Source organism: Lissotriton vulgaris, chromosome 1_1, assembly GCF_964263255.1.
Source record: "Lissotriton vulgaris chromosome 1_1, aLisVul1.2, whole genome shotgun sequence".
Lineage (NCBI taxonomy): Eukaryota > Metazoa > Chordata > Amphibia > Caudata > Salamandridae > Lissotriton > Lissotriton vulgaris.
The window spans coordinates 1,498,049,720-1,498,073,777 of NC_141685.1; the positions used below are offsets into that span (position 1 = coordinate 1,498,049,720).

General features: G+C 40.3%; 1 protein-coding gene across 1 annotated transcript in view; it reads left to right on the plus strand.

Annotated features, from left to right (window-relative positions):
- Positions 1 to 24,058, plus strand: part of LOC147750721 (metabotropic glutamate receptor 8-like) — a 2,581,536-nt gene that overhangs the window by 1,813,192 nt on the left and 744,286 nt on the right. The gene's annotated exons all lie outside the window — the stretch shown is intronic.

The following is a 24,058-nucleotide window of genomic DNA, read 5'->3' on the forward strand; positions in this document are numbered from 1 at the left end:
CAGTCTGTACAAGTTTGACCTGCTTGAGTGAAAGCCTGAAGATGTGGGCTTCCATGGTCAGATAGCCAAGATTGGGACTTCGAATTTAGGGGCTCATTAGGATTGCGGTTTTTCCGCATCCTCGGGGCCGGTGGAAGCCACCACCGGCCCAGAGGATGCAGAAAAACCGCAGCAGACTGACCAAAAGACCCACCGCCACATTAGGATGGCTGGTGGGTCCTGGTTTCCGTCCGCAGCTTTTCCGCCGCGGTTGGCTTACAACAGCGGCGGAAAAGCTCTAATCTGGTGACAGGCAGATTAGGATGGGATGTAAAACATGCTTTTCCGCGGCGGCTTTTCCACCGTGGAAAAGCATGTGTAACTTCACTGCGGGGACCCGTTTCGGGCCCCCTAGGTGAAAGGGGGGTGGGGGGTGCACATGGGGGGTACCTATGGTACCCCCCTGCATTTGTAGGCAGAAAGCGGCAGGCACCGCGAGGTGCCTGCCTCTTTCTGCATGCAAATGCAATGACTGCATTTTTAACATTGCCGCGGGTGCAGCTTGAAGCCGCACCCGCCGCAATGTTAAAAATAGAGGATGTGACCGCCAGGGTGGCGGTCATATCCTAATCTCACAGGAGGGGACTCCGCAGCCCATGCTTACGTCCCCTCCTCCTCAGTGATCGCGGACGGACGCAAGTCCGTCCGCGATCATAATCGGCCCCCTAATCTGGTGCAGTAAATGAACCACCCTAATAAATTACCCAGCAATGGCTATGTAAGGCACGAGGTTAACTTTGCTTGGCAATAGATTTTAATTATTTTTCATTGATTAAGAGCAGGAATTTACTCTAGTAATGATCTATTAGGTCTGGCAATGATAAAAGCTTTCACTGTACGTGGAAGTCTATAGATCAGTGTGTCACTATTTTTCTTACTATATTGTAGTTGTGACATCACAACTCATCCCAATAATAAAATGACAACTCTATGCTACTTTACTGTAATAATGTATTATTGTATTAAAATTCAGTTTCGATGCAAGAAAGTCATGGCCAAAGCCATCAGATTGCAGCCTCTTTAGCTGAGCACCATCCACCGCACAATCAACTGAAGGGCTGACAAGCGTTTCAGTTCACTTTCAAATGAAAATCATTTGCCTGAACGTTCTGTATTTGGCTGGAAAAGGAAGATTTTGTGTTATATAATTTTTTTGAATGTATTTTTAGAAATCATAGTAAGAGAGCAAAGATCTAATTACACTTCAGTGTACGTTTAAAGTAATACCAGCATTTAAAATGGCATACATTCAATTGCTTGAAATAGTTGTTTGTTATATGTATTAATTTATTATCATTGTGTCTCCTCTATATATTTCAAATGTAGTTCTACGTATTTGCCACTTGAAGATCACTGGCATCAAAGGGGTCAAGAGACCTAATTTGAAATGAATCAACAGGGAAAGGGTTTGTACTTTTTAATTTATGGTAGGAGATTGTTTGACTTGATCCTTGCTACAGGGCCATCCCTAGACTGTTTTGCCCCTACTCTCCTGCATTCTAAACCCGTTTATGTTGGCTTTTAGGTCTCTGTAAATTTTACTACTGCTAATCAGTGCTAAGGTGCTTGTGCTCTCTCCCTTACACTTGGAAAAATTGGCTAACACCCAATTGGCAGATTTAATTTACTTGTAGGTCCCTAGCAAAGTGTTACAACATGTACCCAGTGCCTGTAAATTAAATGCTATCAGTGGGCCAGCAGCGCTGATTGTGTGCATCACTCAAGTAACCTTTTAAACATGTCTAAGTCCGACATTGCAGCCTGTTTGTGCAGTTGTAAAACTGCCATTTCGACCTTCCAAAATAAACCTGTTGCCAATCCTAAACCTTCCTTTTTAATACATATTATTCACCACTAGCTTAGGCCCTAGATCAGCCCATAAGTTAGGGTATAGTGTATGCAAAAAGTTGTACACGCACTGTTAAGTTTTACATGTCCTGTTAGTGAGATACTCTTAAATAATTTTTTTCTTACTGCAAGGCCTTGCTTTCACATACGATAAAATTGGGTCACCATATTACATTTAATAGGAGACATCTTTCAATTGGGAGCAGGTAGGAATGTTGAGTTAGGTGTCTAAAGAATTTTTATTTAAAACCCTCTTTAATGGTAAAGTCCAATTTCAAGTTACAGTTCTGAAAATGTCAATTTTGGAAGGCAAATAGCTAATTCTAAACTGATGTGGCATGATGTGCAAAATAACAATCGACCAAAATGCAGCCTGAGTCATTGCCAGTGGTTGAGATTAATCCAGGCATTCCAACTATCAATTTTTTGTATAGTTTAGTGTTGGCCTAAATGGGACAGGAATGGCCAGAAGAGGCTCCTGTGCACACTGTCTCACTGGAACCTGGCTGTTGAGATCATAAGTAGGGTGAAACCAGTCCTGGGTTGCTTGTTTACCAGTTCTGGAAAGGCCTGGCTTGGCAGATCGTCCTGGAATGTTCTGATTGGAGCAGGGTCAAGAATGATTTGCCTATAGCCGGATCTAAACTGAAGTGACTTGATGTGCAAAATAACGAATGATTGAGATATGACTCCGAGTAATTACCAGTAGCTGAGAGTAATTCAAGCATTTCATCTATCACTTTTTTGTATACTTTAGTGTGTCGCCATAATTGGGACGGATATGCCCAGATGTGAGTCCCGTGCAGATTGTGCCACTGGAACCAAGCTGTACTAATCTGAGTCCATAGCTAGGGCAACATCACTTCTGTGTTGCTTGTGATCTAGTTCAGGGAGGACCTGGCTTGGCAGGTCGGGCTGGACTGTTCTGATTGGAGCAGGGTCAAAACTGATTTTTAAATAGATGCTTCTAAACTGAGGTAACGTGGTCTGCAAAATAACAAATAACAATGGATTGAGATGCGGCCTAGAGTAGTTACCAGTGGCTGTGATTCATTTAAGCAGTCCATCACTTTTGTATACTTTAGTGTGCTGCCATAAATGAGATGGGTATGCCCAGACGTGGATACTGTGCACACTGTGCCACTGCAACAAGCTGTACCTGGATGATGAGCTCATACTGAGGGCAAAACCAGTCCTGGCTTCAAATTGGGCTGCACTTTTCAGACTGGAGCAGGGTCAAGACTAATTTGCAGGTTCTAAACAGAGATCACTTGATGTGCAAAATAATGATGGATTGTGATGTGGCCCGAAAAATTACCGGTAGCTGATATTAATTCAAACATTCCATCCATCACTTTTTTGTATACTTTAGTGTGTCATCATAAATGGGGGGGATATTCCCAGACTTGGTTTGCATATAGTTGGTTCTAAACTGAGGTGACATGGTGGGCAAAATAACAATGGATTGAGATGCGGCCCCAACAATGACACTGCCTAAGACTAACTCAAGCATTCAAACCATCACTTTTTTGTATACTTTTAGAAAGTTGGCATTTTCTTGTCCTAACTATTTGAGCCTGCAGCCTGCATCATGAGTCACAAAACTAGGTGTAGCTGGCAGTTGGTCTTTGTATATTGTTCCCAGACAGTGAGACAAAGGAGGAATAGATGTTGGCAGGATGGGCCGTCTCTGTTCTGATAGGGGGCAGAGGCTCCGCCTCAGCACAATGACCAAGGGTTTCATACTGGTCCTTTGTGCCACCGGACAAGCTGGGGCCAGGGCAGGAAGGCAGAAAATTCTAAACACTTTCGAACATGGAAACCTCGAGAACCCTCTCCTACTTCAAAGCTGGCAAGGGGTATAGATATTTGACCCTCAGACCCAATGGAACCTGTGGATACCGCAGAAGATGGATGCCATGTTGCTTCAGGCCTGCAGTGCTTGCTGAGAAGAAACACTAGACTTGCACCCTTCATTCTAGGCTAAAGTGAGTCAAAAGTGCAGATGACAGACTTACTGTTCAGAACTATAGGTACACAACAAGCCCAGGGGTCTCCTTGCAGCTGTCCAGCTGACCTGCTGCACTGGACCTGCAACTTGACTTGCCTGAGCCCTACTGGCCTCTGGAATGGCAAACACAAATGTATCTTCATTGAGACCTTAGATTAGAACAAACAAGAGATTAACCAGGTGCAAACAACATTTCTCTCTGCAATCTGGTGATTTAATTGTACCCTCTGGCAAATGTTTTGTGTCCTAATTTTATTACTATTGCTGTCTTTATGTACATGCTGTTACCACCAGCAAAACTTGTGTGAAAACACCATGTTGCACTTAGGTGATTAAAGGCACTACTGGAACAATATTTGAAATCTTTTTTTGACAAGGCTCGGATGTAAATCATCTCAACGACGTTATAAGTTTGTAGTTATTTCCAAACATTTACCACGCCTTTCCCACACACATTAACGCTTTCATACTTGCACCAAAATAAATGAGGCATAAGTGGGACAGTAAGTAGGAAAGTGCATGCAACACTCTCAGGCCCTTCAAAGGAAACGTGTGATCCACTGAAGAAAATAAACACTTGGAACATTTCTGCATAGGACTCCTAATGTCTCACTATATGGGCTTCAAGGATCATCTGTTTCTTTGGCACAAGTCTTTGGTTTATGAGAACGACGTAAGTGCGAGAAAAATACTCCTTATGGAATTCCTTGCTGTTTTTGGGAATAATCCCCTGCATGCTCATAGCAAGTCAAAAAATTATGACTTCGCTCATGAGCAACAAATTGTAAAGGTTTTTGTCAAGAGCAACTGCATAAATGATGTGCAAATGAAAAAAATGTTTGCATTAGTACCATATGTTTTTAAGAGTTAAGTACTGCCTAAGGGATTTAGAAATATCATTTTAGAAGATACTTGGTTAACACTCTCTTTCAGTGGGAATACAAACACTGTGACTCGGAAACCCTATTTTCAGTTTGCCCAACGCAGAAAATGAAAGCACACACACCAAACAGATATACAAGAAATACAAATTGCCAATGTATATTCCACTTATATTTTTCAATAAAAAACTTATAAAAAGAAATAGGCACAGCGTAGTTAGACTTTTTAAATATTCTGCAGTCATATTAATGGATGAGTGCCACGTTTTGTCTTATCTTGCCTGTTTCACCCTGCCTGTTGGGTATTGTTTTAATGCTGTCTTTGAACACTGGAATTGCACAGACAGACCTTAAATTGTTAGTATTTAAAAGGTTACTTTTAAGATCTATTAGTAACAGTGCTGGCATGAATATTTTTACTTTATTTGAGTTTTGTACTAATCGCATTGACGTTTTACTGTATATGCAGGGAGGTAAGAGCCAACAACAAGTTCGTTTTTGTTTTTTTTAATATTTTTTTATTGTTGGCAAATTCAAACCATAAAACAAAAATATACAGGATAAGTAATATGAAATGATGTGGTATACATGGATTACAAGGTACATACATAAATATATATAAACGAAGCTCTATCACAAAGAAAGATACAACTATTGAGAAAAAGAATACTAAAAAGAGAGAGAAAGTGGGATCAAAATCACTTAGAGGCCCTATATCTGGTTTCCCCTTTCTTGATTATACCACCTAGTAATAGGTTCCCAAATCTGTGTTCCTATTGCTCTCATTTTTCTACCTCTTGTGGCATATATTGAAATTTCTTGTTTATATATTGCTATAAAACGACTAAGCCACATATTAAAGGTAGGGGGCTCTGTATCTTTCCACCTAGCTGCTAGAATTATCCGTAACACGGCGTATCCCAGAAATAGTACAGCCTGTTCTTCTCTATTGTGTTTCAAAGAGTCATCATGACCCAATAGGAGCAATGTTATAGAATCATGTATTCGGTGTCCAAAAATTTGGGTCCAAAATTCCAACATCATAGTTTTGATTGTGACCAATATGGGGCATTCAGCAAACATGTGTAGGAGATTTGCTAGAGGTTGTTTGCATCTAGGACAGTTATCGTCATTCCTAAGCCCCCATGCAAACAATTTAGCTGGCGTATAATATAAATTATAAATGATTCTATAATATTGAGCCTTTAAGTTAGAGGCTATAAAATATCTTGTTGAGAGAGCTAATGAGAAATCTATATCTACATTAGGATTAGCTAATTTTAAGGCCCAAGATTGTTCCGTGCGCTCTAGATCATCTGGGGTATTGGCCAAAAGTAACTGATATAGGACCCCAATTCTGGTAGATTTTTTCCCTATAATGTCAAATAATGGGATATTATCTGGAAGAATTTTTGGTTTGGTATTGTAGATACTAGCTGATATTTGATAGAATTTTAAAAAGTCGTTCGCGGGGACATTATATCTCGCTTGAAAAAGCTCAAAAGAAAGTGGGAGATTATTACCAAAGAAATCTCCAATTGTTTTAATACCTAGGAGCTCCCACCTCTGAGATCTACTATCATTAAGGATATTAGGAAAAATTTTACATTGCCATAGCGGTGTATATTTTGTATATGTGGGAAGCCCTAGATGTTTGCCAATAGCTTTCCAGACTGATAGAGCATCTAAAACAGTCTTTAATTTAATTTTTTTGTAATAAGATGTTTCAACCTGCCTTAAAAAAAGTCCCTTATGTTTTTTACCTAGGCTGAGCTCATATATTGATGGTATATAGGGAATTATAAAGGTTGGGCCTCCTGGTTTTGCGGTCAAAAGAGGATCCATATATTGCAATAATGATGCCCAAGAATATAATCTTAAATTTGGTAAAGCTAAGCCGCCTCTTCTTTGGGGAACTGATAGAAGGGGGAGGGCCCGCCTTATTTTTCCGTAACTCCACATGAACTTTGCTATGAGGGAGTCTATAATCTTTATAGAGTGTGCTGCAGGTAACAGAGGGATTGCTCTAAACAAGTATAGAACACGCGGGAATACATTCATTTTAATGTAGTTGGCCCTACCTATAATGGAGAGGTGTAGACTGTCTACCCTTCTTAGATCGCTTTTAATTTTATCAATAAGGGGAGAATAATTAATATCGCTAATGTTACTTATCTCTGTCGAAAGTATTACACCTAAATAAGTGGCCTGATTAACCCTGAGAGTACTTTCATACTGAGTGTTACTAGTAGCCAATACCATAGTCTTATCTCTATTCAAAGAGTACCCTGAGTACTTCCCAAAAGCTTGGGTAATTGTCTCAATTTCATAGACTGCTTCAGACGGTTTAGTGGTTATTACGGCAATGTCATCCGCATATGCCATAACTTTGGTAGAAAAATTCGTTTTGAATATCAAACATTTGCCATTGAGGGAAATCATATATATTCAAAGCTGGATCGATCCAGGTTAGTGGGACTTGCTTTGCAGCAGTACGAGCTTTTATTGCAGTGTATGCTGGAATTCATTGTAGGCCAAATGATTTGCTGTTCTTTGTTGAACTATTGGGGGTTCAGTTTAGTTTTACTGATTTGGTGTCTTCTAAGACTCTCAACAGGGATGTAAGATCACATTGCTGTAGTGAATATAGAGAGACATATATACACCAGCGAAATCAGTACTGCAAACACGGAGCGAGAAAAGCATATTATTTCTTGATTATTTAATTAAATGATATTTCAATACATAAGTGTTGGACACTGGGTTACTGGTGGAGGGAGTGAAACACTACTCAAGCAGCAACCAAGATTCGTGTCAAAGTCTGTTTACATTGACATTTAAGAATTTGTGGGATATTAAAGGATTTTTTGTGCGATTGTTTTGCTTAAATAGTCTAGGAACTTTGTAATAAGCTATTTTATTGACTAAATGGAGCAACATGATCAAGCTATGTGTTTATTTTTGTATCCATATGCAGTGCTGCTTTGGGGTTTTCTTCCTCAAAAGCAAAAGAAAATGCTGAGTAGGGAGAATAACCATGGCAGTGCACACAGCATTCACCAGTGATGAAAGTGTATTAATCACTATGCAGGTGTGGCTCTCTAGATTTGTGGTATAGTCCTCTGCCGGGAAGGAGAAGCCATGGTCTCCACTGACCTGACAGGCCTTTCTTTATATGAGCCCAAATTGCATCAGAACTAGCATAAGTACTGCAACTATTAAAGGGGTCATTAAGAACTGAGTGAGTATTTTGATGAGGCTTTCAGAATGGAGAAGGCCTTGTCTCAGCCCTCCCTATGGTAGAACTCCCACATTGTCTGGGGTTAAACACCTTGTTGGTGATTATGTTCTGACATAAGTGCTCCCACTGCAATGGCGTTAGCACTTTCATCAGAATGTGTTTGCTTGACCACCACAGCAATCAATTTTTGTTTTTCACAAACAAACCCCAAAAACACAAGATTGTATGTAAAAAACAAAATGGCAAATGTCCTGACATGCAGGGAGTTTTCCATGCCTCGGTCCACCATACTTGGCATGCTGGATCCAAACAGGCTAAATATGCATCAGGAGGATTGCCCTGAATTGGATGGGCACACCAATGCATAAAAGGCAGTTAACCTGTGATGGAGGCTTCACCGTCAGTCAAACAATGGTTCCCCAAACACTAAACACATCAGAGGAATAGTGAGCTTTGTGGGGTAGGCGAACCTGCCAATTCTAAATTACAGGTAAGCATTTTTATTACACTGCTGATCAATTACAGGCTTTGTAAGAAAAATACATGCCACTTGTTAGATTTGGGGGTCTCTAGTTGGCACAGGTAGGTACTTGTGACAAATAGGGACCCTTGCCTTAACTCAGAGTAAGGGGGTACACTCCAAAGAATAACCCCTGCTCCCCCCTTGGTAGGTTGGCACGAGCAGACAGGCTTAGCTCAGAGGCAGCGTGTAAAGCATTTGTGCACATATACAGTAATCAAGTGACAACACTACAGATGGACGCCACACGGGTTTTATATAAAAAATAAGTATCTTTATATAGATTTAACACAAGACCATAAACAACAAAAATCCACAATACTGTACTTAAAATGGTAGAATTAGCTAAGTTCTCTTTAGATCTTAAAATGCGACACTTTGAGTCAATGTACCTTAAGATGCGACATGCAGGGCAATGAAAGTGTTGCAGGAAAGGTGATGCAGTAGTCCCTTACACACAAAGACGGTGATGCGTTGGAGATGTGGTACATAGGAACCAAAGATGGCGCTTTCTCCTTGAGGGCACGCTTCCCGGTGCGACATCTGCTGCGACGTCGATCCTCTTCTCCGGCGATGCGAGGCGCTTCGTGTTGTGAAGCTGCAGCGGCTGTTCGAGGACACGCTTTCTGTTCTTGAGTCACGCTTCCAGCTCCTTGCGACACGCAAGTCCCCAGAAAGTCCAGCACAGCTGCAGGCACTTCAGAAGAACTCTGGGGGAGCTGGTGGGTAAAGTCTGTTGTTCCTGAGACTTCAACAGGAGGCAAGCTCTTTTCTCAAGCTCATGGAGATCCTTACAAGTTGATGAAAGGTACGCAAAGTTCCTCTCTCCTTTCTTTGGTAGTCAGGCAACCACTGCAGGCTAATCCCCCAAGCAGCACTTCAGCTTAGGGATAGTCTCTCCTCAGTCTCTCTGGTTCCACTCCTCAGCAAAGGTTTCTTCTTGTTGTTCAACGTGATTTAACTTCTTGGGATCAGGGTCCTAATACTTATACCCCAAAATCCTTTGTCCTCTGAGGGCAGAGGGGCCTTTGCCTATTCCAAACCAGTTCTGGTCAGTCCTGGAGCACTCTGTTGACATGACTCCTTGTTCTTTGCTTTCACAGTGTAGGGCAGGGACATCAGGCGCACCACAGAAAGTGGCGCTAGCATTGTGGAGGGAAGGCACAGTCCTATTCAGGTCCCAGGTGCAACTCCTCCCTCCCATCTAGATGCAGATCTCTCTATTCACCACTGGGCTGACTCACCCTGTCTCCTGGAATCCCCCAGCCCCTGTCACTCAAACTTCAGACAAGGAATACACAACCTAGCAGAGTCCGGCTTGGATAGTTAGACAAGAAAATACCTACTTTCTAAAAGTGGTATTTTCAAACAAAGATTGTTAAAACCAACTTCACTAAAAGATGTATTTTATCATTCTGAGTTCAGGCATACGAAACTCGAATTTCTACCTAGTTCCCTGAGTCAGTTAGGATTATAAAATGTAATAATCTAACTGCCCATTCTGGCCTATGGGGAATAGGTAGCCTTGCAATAGTGAAAAACGAAAATGGCTGTAATTCACTATTAGGACATGGCACACACATAAGGGCTTGTCCCACCTTATACTTACAATGCACCCTGCCACTTGGGCCTACCATAGGGGTGTCTGATATGAAAAAAAGGGAAGGTTTAGGGACTGGCAAGTGGGTGCACTTGCCCAGTCAACATGGCAGTACCAGACTGCACACAGGCTCTGTAATGGCAGACCTGAGACACGCTTTTAAAGGCTGCTTCTGTGGGTGGCACATCCAGTGGTGCAAGCCCAATAGCAGCATTTGGTTTTCAAGCCCCGGGCAAACTCAGTGCACTGTACTAGGGTCTGACCAGTAAACCAAGTCAGCCAATCATTGAATCACTAATCCATACATTAATTCACAATAGGGAGCACTTGCACTGTAGCACTGGATAGCAGTGGCACAGTGCCCAAAACATCTAACACCAGCAAAAACACATGAGGCAACAGCAAAAATGGAAGGGAGACCCACGCCAAGGTGCCAGGTCTAACAGCACCTATAATAAACAAAATGCTATTGAAATGAGCTCTAGCTGAGGGAATGCAAGAATATATTCAACATGGATAAACATGGTTTCAGGCATATACCTAAAGAGAAACATAAATTGGCCAGAGAACCTGCTCACGGTCTTACTGATTAAAAAGTGTTCACAGTGAGAAAGTGAATAACTGTTGAAGCGGAAGAGTACCTGGAATATAAATAAGGGCATGGATGCAATATGTGGTAAAAATAGCAATAATAAAAGCAGTAACGTTGAACTAAAGAGACACCATTTTCTTAAAGTTTGGGAAGTTTCATTAAGAAATGGAATATGTAAATGTAGCAGGTAAAGTGTACTAGAGAAGATTGCAAATGAACCAAAGGATGCTCTTAGGTTACTGAATGTAGATGGAAACGTATTATCACCCATGGAAGTATTGACTCCACCTTTAATAATTATGATAGACTGCTTTTGGTGCATATTTTACTTTCTTTGGTTGGTTGTTATTGAATGACATGATGAGTTTCAGATAATGCTCATATAGGCCGATGCTGTTATGGCTGTCAAAACTGGTCATGGCAAACATCTGAACTGGAGTCCTACATAGCGCGACATATGGAACATAGATTTCTTTCCTGAAAATGATTCAAGTCCAATTATGTATAACAAGCAGTAAGCATGCACTACTGTCTGATGTCCATTACACCATCAAAGTACAGTGTCCTCAGGAAACTGATTTATCACCTCGATGATAAACAGGGTGCTTATCTGATTGCAAGTCACCTTCGACTACCTAGAACCCGGACTACACCAAATGGAAATCAAACTGAAACCCTAAACTTGCTACTCTGATGGAGAGACGGGGAGTACTGAGCTTCCTTAAATATACTTACAGACTTCAAAAAGATGGTGCTAATGCAATTTCTGGAATTGCTGCTCAGATATAATACACATAGGTGAGAGCTGACACCATGTAACGATGATTTGGGCACTTTATTTTACACACAGGTAGGAATTAATAGGATATTTATGATACATTAAGTGATCCTCTATGGGGAAGATTTTTATGCAGATTAATTGGGCACATTTTATTGGTGCCACTGACTTGCCTAGAATGGCCTTGGAAAAATGTGAGTCCCTGTAATTTCTGATCTCTTGGTTGAGGAAATTAAAGTGGCCTTTGCATCACTGGGACATGGGAAGAATTTTGACATAAATAATTTACTAGTCAAATTATATGATGCATATAGCATAGAAATTGCTCCTAAACTGTTAGAGATCTCTAGCTATGCTAGAGCAGCTGGTGCTTTTCTATTAGGCTCCAGGTCTAGAATCGTTCTTCCCTGAAAGATCTGTAGCTTTTTCCCCAAGCCAAAATTTGGGCTACAAAAAGGTGCGATCAATCTCCTCCAATTTTAGATATGGGCGTTTCTGAGAGTGTTATAATCTGGACGTTTCTCAACTATCACTGGCATTACATATGCACATAGAACTAGTGGATTAATGTTGTTTCAGTGACACAAAGTAGTGGCTGGTGCGGTGTCTAAATAAGTTATTTCAGTTAAGAGTTGAAATCTACCTTCAATACACTTGCAGTGAGCCGCTGTCTTCATTCTGCAGTGTCATCAAAGAGATGATCGAGGCCTCCCGCCCCAAAGCTCCTTCCTTGCTGTGAAAGAACTTTGGTCCAAAGTTGGAGTAGAAATCTCCTGTCATTCACACAAACAGAGTAGACGACCTGAACAAAACTTGGTTATTTCTATCATAATAAATGAAATGCTCCAATGATTTTCGGGCCCTTTGATGGATAGATGCTTCCCCAGCAGTGTCTTATAAATTAGCCTCTATTAATAGATCTACCTTCTGTGAATCACCCTCACTCATTGGATTAAAAGATCCTGTTTTTTATTTGTTTTTTTTGTTAAATAATTTTTTTATTGAAGATAAAGAACACAGGAATAAACAAGTACAATCATCAGTTTTGGTACAGAGGAAAGCATACAAATAAGGGGAAGAAACAATCGATAAATTAGATAATATCTAACATAAGGGAAGTACAATAATTTAGAACAGACATATTAAATTCCCTTAACAATACTTATGAAATAATAGGAATACATAAGAAAAATATATTTAACCTAGTTTGCTTCTATAACCAATATAACCTGTGCGTAAGAGAAAATATGAGAGATAAAAGAAGAGTCGTTTTTTAAACAGATCCTGTTTTTAGTTTATTGAATACTGATATTTGAGTTCCTAGCCGGAGATGCAGCCCTCCATTGGATCCATAGGATTTACCCTCTGTATGTTTACTGCTGCTTCAAAAGAGATGTGACCATCCATACAGGTCGGAAGGTGTAGCATGTTTCCAGCAATAAGGACTCAAGAAACTCACATTGATCAATGAATTGCATGAAATGTTTCCTACTGTGTGCCAACATTACCTTCGCGCTGACCCTTGTACCTAGTGTGAGTGATGTTTTAGGAAACATAACAACTCTGCTGGACACTGTTTAATAGATCAATGACAGTTTGGTCAGTCTTTCCTCTATTTCTTTTGCTTAGTTTATGCACATGCACCATAGTTGTAGGGCTGTCTATTTTGGTTAGTTGTGTGCCATAGATGTAGGGCGGTCATTGCCAATGTTTGTGAGTGCACATAAAGCAATGACTGTTTTTCCCATGGGAGTGGCCAATAAACCCGGATTTTACACCATCTATTGCCCACTCCCATGGGAAAAACAGTCTCCCCACGATTATGTGTGGAAATATCAACACATCACAGAACTTCTGCTGCCGTTGAGAGCAGTTTGCTCACACGTACAGCTGCCGCTCCTGATTTTGGGGAGGAAAATCTGTGATTTCCGAACGGAAAATGCATTTTTTTCATTTGAAGTTTACACTTACACGCACAAATGTCTTTATGAATAGGACTAACTATTAACAACAACTACTTTAATAACAGAAATGAAACACAAATTTAAATTTGTCATTTTTGACCTGGTTGAAGTGCTTTACAGCAATGCTAGAGGATTACAGATCAAACTATAACATAACATACTTCTTAACCAAAGTTCATTATATTGCCCATAGGTTTTAGCAAATTTTTTTGCATACAGCAATCATGGTCTGGGGGCATTAGAGAGCTTTACATAGGAACCAGGTGCTTACGTGTTTTTCTCTTTCAGGGAAGGGGAGATTAAGCGATTTGTTCTCAGTATCAGGGTGTTGACCCTATGCAGGGACCCGAAACTGGCTCATCAGTTTAAACTCCGCAGCCCTAGCCACTAGGTCACATCTTCTCTTTAATAGTACCACACTTCTATTGCTATAGTGCACAACAGTGACTTTTTGTCAAGCTGTGCAGTACAATTGCTGACATTTGACAGAAACATTTGTATAACATGTCTATCACGGCAGCGTTTCCAATGACAAAACCTGTCTCTGGACTAGCAAAAGGTCATACAATTGCATTGAAGGTTCTCTTCGGGAAATCAAATGTCACCGCCTCCCACTGCACCTTGCGTTCGTTCCATTTTATTAAAAGCTTCTGTGTGGGCCATCTGGGCACTTTAATTGCTATTTTTTGGGGACAGTAGGATTGTGCACGAAATGTCTAACATTGAAGCTTCAAAATAAACACCAGGGCTACATTTTACAGGTTGCTGTACACACTATAAGGGCATCATGACGTCACCAGAATGCTGGACGCTGCACTCCAGGAAGAATCTTAGCAAGTATTAAAATTCTAAGCACATATCACAAGATCAACCACGATCTGCAATGAAAGCATTGTCTTTAGCGGGGCCTTTTCATGTTTATTTACAGACAGCTTTAGCTGTTTGCCAGATCTCATGTCAACACAACAAAGAACAGAACAAACAATATTCAGAGAGGGAATTTGGTCCGGCGGCGTGCGTAAATTGAGGGCACTGTGCCTGGACAATCTATATTCTACAAATGTTCCCAGGTATAAGAGGCAGGTTTCTTTCACAGCCGCATGGAGATTGATTTGTAAATGTTGAAAAATCTCTCACGGAAACATCAATTGCATCAGAATGAGGCCAATGTGGAGAATTGCACAAAGATGCTGAGCAATTTTGCGTGGTATTTGGACAAAAAATTTACATTTGCACAGATTGACAACCTGAAGCATTTTTTGTCAGTGAGTAGGTATAAATATATGTTCAAGTCTAGTGCAAAATTGTCTGGTATCCGTGCAGAATTCCCCAGCAACAAAATAAAATTGCCAGAAACGGGTGCAGTTTGTGAGATATAGCTTCTCGGTTGCCTCCTTCACCATCCGGGTTAACCACCATAAAGATAAAAATGAACTTCTTTATTTTTATGTCTTTTCAGTTAACCTTCAAATGTCTATGAATAGCTGTGAACTTTAGACTGGATTTAGTATCGAATCTTAACAATCGAGATACAAACATAATTTTCAATTATTGCTCACTTGAAATTAATTTAAATTAAATAATCATTTACTTTTTTCAAAATGTCACTATACCATGTGTAATTCACTGCTATCTTATGTGTTCCATGTGCTATTATTTTCAAAATTCATTTCAAGATGAAGGACCTTGAATCGTGCACAGAAATTACCCTGGCTTGGTGTTCAAACAATCCATTCTTGAGAACTTCCTTGTCGCTCACCAATAGAGGAATACAAATGATGGGGCACAGTGTGAGACCCACTCATATGTGCAGCTCTGTATATCTTACTCCACTTTTGGCGAGTCAGGGGCCCCTTACCCAAAGGCCCCCTTACCCACAGCAGACCCATTTGAACACCCACAAAACACTTTCCTATAGCGTCACAACTGCTATTTAAACTCTGAGGGCCTGATTAACAAAAGGTCTCTGCACTATTGGCGGAGGCCCTGCAGTGGTGAGGAAGTCTCCACACTCAGGGCAGAATCTCTGCAATGAGTTCATTGCGGAGATTCTGTCCCACCTGCAGGACTCCCCAACAACTGTGGGGTCTCCGCTGTGAGTGCGGAGGCCCTTTGAGAATTAAAACCCGTGTCCTCTGTGTTATTTTATGAAAATGTGTTGCTCTGTGTCTGATGCAAAGCTAATACTGATTTTTTCACAAATGGTTATGTGACAGGGATAAGCAGGTTCATTTCCATGGGAAGGTCTCCTCATGCAAATAAAATCAGATTTTTTGAAAAGATACCATGCTCTACAAGGTGTGCCAGCAACTTGTTAATACACATGGAAGGGCCCGCTTCTTTGCTATGGCGGAGGAGCACTGCCTCACCCTGCCAGATCCCTCCAAAACATGAGAAATAAAATCATGTTTTTTTCCTTGTGCCGAGTCTTGGGAGCAGGGCCACAGTGAAGACAGGCACCGAGTGAAGTGGATTGGGCTCTCCCTTCACTGCACATGATGGGTAGGCAGCCGTCTCAGTCTGGCCCAAACCGCCATGCACAGTGAAAGTTCTCCAGAGAGCAGGACAAGACTCCCAGTCTGTCCTAGAGCGCAAATCAAGGGTGCTCAGGCCAATCCTGAAGCTGATTTAAAACATGAGAGACACATCAGGATTGGCCGCAGGGCAGGCTGGGAGCCTCAGCCTTTGGAAGAGGAGAGGAGCAGATGAGAGCGACTCAATGATGAAGGGCATCAGGTAAGTACTTTCTTATTTTTGACATTTGCTTCCCTCGTCCCTTTCCAACCCCCCCACCCCGCCTCTTTTCCCTTATACGAGCCACGCCTGCACATAAGGCATTGTGACCGTGGTAGTAATGCCAACGTTATACCATCTGCAAAATTAAAATTGTATGCTAACTTAACACGGTGTGAGTGCAAGGCTCAGCCCACAACACCCTCCCTCGATAGAACCACGTGATATAAACGTGGGCAAACTAGGAACGCAGAATCCAAGCCTGAAAAGCAGAGTCAAGTTCAAATTTGCATAAAAAATTATTTGCTGTTTCATAGAAAACAGTAACTAAATAATAAAGAATAGGTAGAAAAGTCAAAGAGTCTTAACCCAACAGCGTATAAGCACAGTATCTAGCAACAGCCATGAAGAGGAAGTTATTGTTCACATCTGAAAACATTTTAGCCATCCAATTCAATAGTGAGAATGAACATACATGTTCCTCAACGACCGGAGCCTCTATCACCATCGGAGGAAAACTCAGGTCATCTTCAATGTAACTGCGTGCCAAGAAGTCATGCGCCCCTGCAAAAACATTCCAACGCCCCATTATTCCATGTATCACTGCTAAGGCCATAATCCCGCCGCCAGAACAGAGCAAGTCATGAACCACTAAGGGGCTCATCAGCTGGTCATAATCCGCGTTGGGAGACACCGTACTGCAGAGACACAAATTCAGGGCCCAGTCGAAATCGCAGCTCAGGCAAGGGAAGACAGGTTGAACGCATGTGAAAAAGGAAAATCGAAACGATAATCCATAAGCTGCACTCAATGTTGCCAGAGGCAGCGCTCCATAATAACTAAGCATTTGGTTGCGGAGCAGCAACAGCCAGGCCATATTGTCGTTTGCTGAAGGATGTGCATTCATATTGAAGTAAACAAATTAATAAAAGCGCACCAGCAACCAATGCGAGTATTAAGCGGAATTCACCAAAGATGCTGGAAAACATTGAAAAGAAAAAATGCAGAGATGACACAAAATATACTTTGAAAAGAAGTCACAAGATCACTGCTTCTAACTTAAGAAAAGTAAGGTAACCCCGTAAACAAGGACGCATTAAAGATACTCTGAATTAACTCCCTAAAATACAGAGGCATGTCTGTATTTAATAAATCATAGACTTCTGTGCGGGTGTTTGCTACACGAAGGACAAATGTTTCTCTAGCAGATGTAAGAGCGGCCTCTCTTTGAGACAAATAGGGCTCTTATACGGCTCATTTGGTTGACTCTTTTTTCAAGGTCGGAATTCGCGGCCAGATGGAAACATCCAGCTTCCCATGCAGAGGAGTAAACACAACTTTTTTATAGCAAACCACATGCTCAGTTACCGTAATCATGTAACCGATGCCTGGTAACATTGCACAACATTCTGCATTATTTCAAATTAAATAACTCACGTTTCCAGTAAACTGAACGTTGGTATGATAGCAGGTGTCACAGTGCCTTTTAAAACTCACACCAAATTAGGCGCATCTTTATTACAAGAGCCATGCAATTGTATGTGTCTACAAATTAAGGAGTGATCTGGTGCTATTGTGAAATCCTCGCCATTCACATAGACTTCTTTTCCCTCCCTCAGGCACCTATATTTAAATGATAATAACCAAGCTTCATGCAGATAAGCGCTGCCTAAAGATCCATATCTACCTGTAGCATAGTATTTCATGCAAACCCCGAACTTAAACAAGCTAAAAAGTAACGTTATGATACCGTGGATAAGCCACACTGCTGAATCGGATTTCCAAAAGTCATTTAACCCGTTAACCGTGGCGGTAATTCCGCCGTGTTGCGGGCGTTTCCGTGCGCGGGTGGGGCCACGTCGGCCATTGGCCGACGGCAGCACTGGGGAGGTAGTGCTGCCGTCAGCCAATGGCCGACAGCAGCAATTAAAGGGTTAACACCTGAAATGTGCGATCCATGTGCATTATAATTTTGGGTATAAGAATTACCTTCAAATTACAACCAGTCCCATATGGAAAGAGGAATTGTTGGATGAGTTAATATTAATGCATCAATGGCAGCTGATAATTCCTAAAACCTGTACACTGATCTTGCAAATGCATCTCTGAAGCACCAAAGATAATTCAGCACTATGTTATGCTGCATGCAAAATTACCAAATCATTTGGATTTACTGATATGGTCAGTCAATTTCTATTACCAACCAAACTGGGATTTCTGCATAATTTAGAATGCATGCCTAATATTCTTGAGCGTGACGGATGTTTAAGACTCCAACAGCCTACATTGGGATGCAATTTTCATAGGACTCTGCATTGCCCTTGATGCTCTATATCTAATTCAAAGTATAAATACCGAAAAATCCTCAACATTTTTAAGCAAATTCCAGTATAAATGACAGTTGCTCATTCTGTATTATGAAAGCAGCATGTCCTGTCACTCTAAATAACTATACCTCGAGAATGAGAAATTGAGTATAAGACCTTTCAACAAAATATGGGGTACGGATTGTTATTTATAGCACAGGCATGCACTGGAGTTTCTTGGTTCTGACACATAGGTAACACTTCGCTCATCCAGGTACTATTACCAGTTGTAACACTCCTTAGCACACGTATATCATAGTACTGTTATATATAGGTGTTGCCACCCTTTGAAACAATCACAATGCGTAGTTGTTATTGATACATAAATTTGTATTTATTCTTGATCACTGGAAGTTCTCCACACAGCCAACACGTGTTTCGTCGTAACTGGGAGTGTAACCCACGACTTTTTCAAGGCTGCAAAATTTAAACAAACAAAACAGAGATACGTTGCCATCTGTATATATTTTATGGGTCATAGTTTCTAATGATAAACATACGCCACATGATCATTATGTTTCTATATGTGGCCCTCATCGTGAAAAATTATAATAGTGTGTCCACTCAGTGGGTTTCTAGAAACATATTATTCAAACTTTTCTTCTTATTTAGAAGATGCAACCCACACCTTGATAAGCTGTCATAGTACGTAGTTGATATTACGCATTTTTCCAGTATGAAATCACAATTTGGTTAAGTACACTTATATTGTTGTTTAACACAGAATGCACCTCAATTTCTTATAGAGGTCTATGAACCTGTATAGGATGGAGAGATCCAGTACTCGGATAGACTTAAAGGTGTAATTTGATACTGTGTATCACTGTGACCATCGTGCATATTTTTTCAAATGTTTTGAGTATAGTGATCTATAGTGCTCATAATTGTTTTTAAATGCATGCAATTTATACATCGCTAGTGTGACATTGTGTGAGTGGTACAAAATATGTATTTTGTCAACTACCTCCCTAGGAAGTAATGTAGCTCATTCTTTGGAATAGAAGACACACCTAGACATCCTGGGGGAGGTAATAGAGAGCTAAGCCTGAGACAGAGAGAAGCCCTGTGGATTATGAAGATGCGAAGCGTAGAACAGGGCTTGAACATTGACCATGAGCTACATTACTTCCTAGGGAGGTAGTTGACAAAATACATATTTTATACACAACACGCTCACATGTGGACATAGCGAAAATGTAACAAAACTCTGAAATGAGGTTCGCATATGAATGTATAAATAATGTATCCTAAGATGAAATTATCACTGCATACTAAGTAAGTCAGCAACTGAAAATGAGTACAAAATCACGTCTATGTGATAAATGATAAATATAAAATAATACTTGAACTATAAATAAGTTATACTTATTACTCCCACAGCCAAAAGAGAACAGATCTGGAAATAGGTATTTATGAACGTGTACCACTCTCACAATGTCACACTAGCGATGTATAAATCGCATGCACTTAAAAACAATTATGAGCACTATAGATCACAATACTTGCGAAAAATCTTGACACATGGTGCTGGTTCGGGGTGTTTAAAAAAAATAGAAAAAATATGCACGATGGTCACAGTGATACAAGGTATCAAATTACACCTTAATAAGTATATCCGAGTACTGGATCTCTCCATCCTATACAGGTTCATAGACCTCTATAAGAAATAGAGGTGCATTCTGTGTTAAACAACAATATAAGTGTACTTAACCATATTGTGATTTCATACTGGAAAAATGCGTAATATCAACTACGTACTATGACAGCTTATCAAGGTGTGGGTTGCATCTTCTAATTGAGAAGAAAAGTTTGAATACTATGTTTCTAGAAACCCACTGAGTGGACACACTATTATAATTTTTCACGATGAGGGCCACATATAGAAACATAATGATCATGTGACGTATGTTTATCATTAGAAACTATGACCCATAATATATATACAGATGGCAACGTATCTCTGTTTTGTTTGTTTGAATTTTGCAGCCTTGAAAAAGTTGTGGGTTACACTCCCAGTTACGACGAAACATGTGTCGGCTGTGTGGAGAACTTCCAGTGATCAAGAATAAATACAAATTTATGTATCAATAACAACTACGTATTGTGATTGTTTCAAAGGGTGGCAACACCTATATATAACAGTACTATGATATACGTGTGCTAAGGAGTGTTACAGTTTGTTGGAGTCGTATGCTCAAGTTTGGAGGGATTAAGTGGTTCCTTCTACCTTATAGCACTGTCAGATATAACGTTTGAACTTGAATAATTGTGAGACTCTCTAAGTGGCGCCGAATAACCTATACCAAACCACTGCTTGTGCTTGATACTATTACCAGTTGAAAAGATTGGCTTTGAGAATTTCTCGAACTGAAGAAGATTGGGTTCAAAGTGAATGTGAATTGGCAGGGTGTTCCAAGTTTTTGAAAATGCCCTATCTTTAAATCTGACTGTTTGGATTTGTACAGAAAACCCATCAGCCCATCCGATGGCGGAGCATCATCATCTGGGATTTTTAAGAAAGAAAAACTGGTACCTCAACCAGGAGTCCCACTAGATGTTATCGTGAGACATCCACGGAAGGATCCACCAGTGATGTGAAACAGCCAAGAAATGAGATGCGGTGGTGCTGAAAATTTCTTAGTGAATTGCAGTGTTAGAAGTGGTGTGAGAATAACGTGAAAACTAAAATTGGATGAAGATGCTCCATCATCGGGTGGGCTGATGGGTTTTCTGTACACTGCGGTGACATGTATATCAGACACAGCCTGTGCCACTTGTTTTGTTTCTGTCTTAGCCACATGGTACTTGACCACTTGGGTCCCATTTTTGTAAGCAGAAATGAGATCCCCGGTAGATCTAGATGGATGGATTTATTTCACCACCTCTAATATTGAGTCTTGGGTGATCATGATAAACATCTCAAACGATGAATTTATCCTGCATGAGATGTTACATGGGTTAGGAAATGTAGGTTTTTCAATTATTTCAAATTTTGTTTCCTTACAACTTTTTCTCAATGTACCTTCAAAAAATTTGGCAATTCCATTTCATAATTCCTTTGAGGAAGAAGTATGAGAGCTAGAGGATATGGTATGCTGTACTTTGTCTAAGATTCTATGTAACTTTTTTTGTCCTTATTTATGCAATAATTTGGGTTAAGGTTGACAAGGTCCCTTAACAAGGTTGCTTTCAAGGGAATGGAGACCGCCCTGTGTTCGTAGCGAAGATTGGATCAAGTCTTGAAACCCTCAAATTCTTTTGATTCATCAGTTGCAGCACCTTCATACTGATTTACCGGAATTTGATGAATCGCATTGTATGTAATCATTGGACGTTCCTCCCTACCCCACCTCATATTTTTATCCTAGACTGTCCAGTAACTTGCTTTTTTCCCTATTATTTGTGAGTTATCCAGTGCTCTGACCTTTCTTACGGATCAAATCCATTCTAACGCAATAGGTGGAGTAATGAGAATCCAATTAACGCTTATCTTGCGTCTGGCTAATAAAATTGAAGTAAATAATAAGGACTTCTGTTTCTTACTTAGTACAGTAGTAACATTATTACTATGCAACATGCCAAAAATAATAATAAGTTGGCTTACCTTAATGTTGATTTCTAACACTTTTTTGAAAATCTTACCACCACAGCAGAGATACCCCTTCGGGGGTTGATTCTGGCGCTTTATAAATAGTAACTAAAATTGCAAAACATTCGCAGTTGAGGACACTGGTAAAACATGTGGATATCATTCGCCTTTGGTTCACCACATTTAGGGGAATTTTTTACCACTTGGATATTTATTTTGAATATTTTTTCCGGGGTCCAATATGACCTATGCAAAGTAAAAAGATGAATTCTGCTAAAAGTTGCAGAAACTACATTTTGCCATCATAAGGTGCGGGTTACTTGCCAAAGATGTTGCACATCTTGTGCTGGGAAGATCTTCTTCCATAGTTTATCTGGGGTTGCAAAGTCGTCATCTCCTGTTTGTATCAAATGCCAGTACCACTTTGATATTTCCTTTGATGGATAATCACGCTGTAGTTCATTCTCTAATTTTTCAGTAGATTCTAGAATGTTTTCCTGATCCTTTGACCAGCTCAGCAACTGTTAATATTTAAACCTGGATATTTTCCCCTGAGTTTCCTCCAGCAGTGAGTTCCAACTTTTTAAAGCTCCAGGGGCATATTACTAACGTTTAGCGATATTTACCGCTAACGATGCTTAGCAACAAATTTTTTAACGCTAAGCATCGCCGGAAATTATCGCAGAGATAACTTGGTATTAGCAAGGTTTATCTCAGTAGTGATAAAAATCCTCGCTCTAACTGCCAATTGAGAGATTATCGCTGGAAAACCAACGATAATCTCTCGAAGTTTGGTGTTAGCTTGATAATAGGGGCTCACAAATTTAGCCATGATATCCACCTTCCATAGGATATCATGGCTAAGTCAGGAAAATACCAGGTGTGAAAAAAGCAGTGCTAACCGCGGTTAGCGCTGCTTTTTTTATTACTAACAGGGTTAGCGAAATCCTTGATAATAGGAGAAATGTCGCTTAACAACATTTCTCCTATTATTTTTCTCTGGAACGCCCCCTTTGCATCTCATTAGAGATGCAAGGGGAAGCGTAGAGAAAAAAGGGTGCTAACATGCGAATTTGCGTGTTAGCACCCTGTTGCTGATAGGGAGATAATTTTATCTCCGCTCTCTTGGCTTTTAAAGCCAAAAAAGCGGAGATAAATCCCTTGATAATATGCCCCCAGGTTCCAACAATTGTCCCCATCTTGTTACTCCTGTTTCACTCAGTGACAATGCCAAGGAGTCTTTTAAGCACTCAGGTGTTGCCGGGGACCTCCAAATAGGTGCTAGGTGGCTGTAGTATGGAATCTTCCATTGTCTTCCTATTTCGTACCATGTTCTGTATTTTAATTTAATCTTTTAAAAGAATTTTGGGTGACCAAACTGAAATAGACAGAAATCCTCTTCAGTAACAGCTTATATGTTTAAACTGGAAAGCTCTATAATAGGTAATAAGTCAGGAATTGATATCCCCCCTCGATGTTTCTTCTGGCAAAGTTTCCTCCTTGCTATTCTCACCCCTGTGGAGGACCAAATAAACCTGTTAATTTCGCTTTAATCCTTTTTAACGATTGGGACTTACATTCTAGTGGTATTGCATTAAATAGGAAGGTATAGGATAGGCATTTTTATTATGTTGGATCGCCCCATAAAGGAAAGGGATAAACAACTCCATGATTTTAGTAACTTCCTCATTTCCTTTATTTTTAAATTCAAATTTACTTGGGCAATTTCAGCAATATTTTCCAAGACCTCTATTTCCAGGTACTTTATACCGGTTTTTGTTTGCAATGTTGGAGTTTTAAAGTTCCAATGCATTATTTTTGTTTTTGGAATATTAACTTTATACCCTGAAATGCTTCCAAAATCCGCTAACAATTTTGTTATGATAGGGAGGGACT